Below are 2,613 nucleotides of genomic sequence, written 5' to 3' on the forward strand. Positions count from 1 at the left end.
ACATCATCTGAGTTGATGTAATATCCTTTTACTAATTAATGCTTATAAGTGAGATTAATCTACTTTCTACTACTTTTTAATCTTACCATTCCTCCACCAAGTTTTGATAATTGTGTTATGACATATATTATCAGATTATATTACTAAATACTATACTCTCTAGTATTATCTAGAATTACAATAACATCTTTCTTTTCAGTTTTCTGAAGCTCATTTTATAGTAAATTCTTAGGGAGAATTTATGTGAACCATATTCCTGGAATTCAGAGCCATTAGTCTATGGTTCTTAAACTTGAAGATGAGTTTAGCAGAATACAAAATTGGCATGCATTTTCATCTTTTGCATTTAAAAAAATATCATTCCACTGTCTTCTGGTCTATGGTGGCTGCTCCTGAAAAGTGAGCTGACAATTCATTTTCTTTACTGGTGACTTGGTATTTTTTATGAATGCACAAAGGTTTTCTTTTTCCTTTTTTAAAGGCTGTTTTCCTGGAATATATCTCAGTTTTGACAGTTCTGGATGAATTTTTTCAAGTACACAAGGTAGGTTCAAGTCTTTTTTAATTCAAGAAAATTTTCTTAAAATAGATTTATATGTTCTTTTTCATTATTTTGTTTATTTTTTGGGAGATTCAAAAATATATACATCAGAACTTTTTGCTCTCAAAAATTACATTTTTTTTTGGTTTAAAAATTTTTGTTCTTTCAATCTTATAACTTTCTTTAGGCCATTTTGTATTGTGTTTATTCAAGTTGGCATGATTTTCTTTATTTTGATTTCTTTTTTGAATTCCATAACCTTTTCCAAATATTCCTTTTCTCCAATCACTTTATTTCCAAGTTTTTTTCATTCTGATTTATGTTATTCTTTAATTCCTTCTACCACTATGTTTATTTTAGTTCTTATTGAAATATTAGGTAACGTTTTTATTTGCTCTGTGGCCATGTTCTTCTGGTGTGCTTTTATTTATTGGAAGGATAGTCTTCATACCTTCCTTCTCTCCTTCCCTTGCAATAATAACATTGTATAGAAGTTGATGATGATTCTTTTCTGTTGCTCATTTTTGAGTGAAATGAGTTTTCCCATTATATAGTTTTAAGAGGCAGAGGTGGGCCAGGATATCTTTTCCAGCTTCATGGCTCTAGAGCTTTTTCATCTATTGTCTTTACGAAATGATTAAAACATGGCCTATTTTCTGACTCTTGTCTCCTCTGCTCTTTCCCCAGATTTATCTGGATTTCTCTTTTCTTTACCCCAATGTCTTTGTCCTGCTCATTTTAGATTCTTCTCTTATCAATTGCTACTTAGTAAGAGGTTTGCTTTAGAAGTGAGCCCAGGATTGCAAGTTTTTGAGAATTCATAGGAAGACCATTTAAGCACCTGCTGACCCTTCCACAAGTCCCTTTGCTCTCACCTGTGAATCAGAATTTGCAGAATCTCTTAACAGTTTTGTTATGCTTAGAGAGTAACTGTTGATGATTTTGGATTCTCCTGTTCTCAGGGCACTCAGAAGTCCCATTTTCCTCTTTCTACCTTCTCCTGCATGAAAGCAGATACCAAATGGGTCTTATCAGTGTTGACAGTTTATTCCCACTTCTCATATTTTGGGGTTCTTATGAATTAGTTATATTGTAGAGTCTTATAATCTTTTGAGTAGAGTATGGTGTTACCCTAGATATCACTATATTAATAAATATGTGGCTTCTTGGGCTCTTAGATTATACCTAGAAATCATTCTGTATTTTCAAATCATGATGTGAATCATAGAAAACTGCTTCTGAAGCAGAGGGAAGATAACAGAACAGACTATGTAGGATTTTTCTCACAGTGAGGAGGCCTCTGAGTCTGCTTAAAGTGATTAGCTGGTTTATCTAGATTTTATTATATTTGAATTTTATCTTCAAGCCAGTTCTAAAGAGCTTCAGAAGGGAGAAATGGGAGTTTAGGATTATTCCATTTCTTTGTTAAAAAAGAAATTCTCCAATTTAGAATATTAATGCCCTGATCTTACACAATTCTTAGCCTTTTAAAATCAGTATGTTTTAAAATAACCAGGCTTTGATCCTCTATTAGAAGTAAAGTTTACAAAGTTCTTACCTATAAAGGTATTTGATGATCTATTTTCAAGATAAGACTAAAGTTATAAACTAATCTTATATATGAAGAAAGAATCACAGTTGAGTCATGGTGAATGTTTCCATCAGAAAAGAGGCTTGGAATTTACGCTGAGGTCCCCACGTCAGTTCTTTAAATGTGTATGGGTTTAAAAACAGTGAATGTTTTTTGCTGAACTGCTGGTGTATAAATCTGGGGTATGTCCTACTTTAGGAAGTTGTTCTATAATAAAATATAAACTTGGAGCTATTAAAAAAACAATGCCCTAGTACAGCTGAAAGTTTCACTTGCTCAGTGACAGAATGATGGGATTTAAAAATCACACTCATGATTTTGACACTCCTAGTTTCTTTGGTTTAATTATTAATTACTGTAAATGTCTTTAGATTTTCTTGTGCATTTCCTCATCAAGGAGTAAAAACTTTTGATCTCTATTCCATGTAGAGTCATATGGGCAGAAAGAGACAAGGAATGGAAAAGACTGAAATTAAACAGA

This window comes from Manis pentadactyla, chromosome 3 (genome assembly GCF_030020395.1).
Source record: "Manis pentadactyla isolate mManPen7 chromosome 3, mManPen7.hap1, whole genome shotgun sequence".
Lineage (NCBI taxonomy): Eukaryota > Metazoa > Chordata > Mammalia > Pholidota > Manidae > Manis > Manis pentadactyla.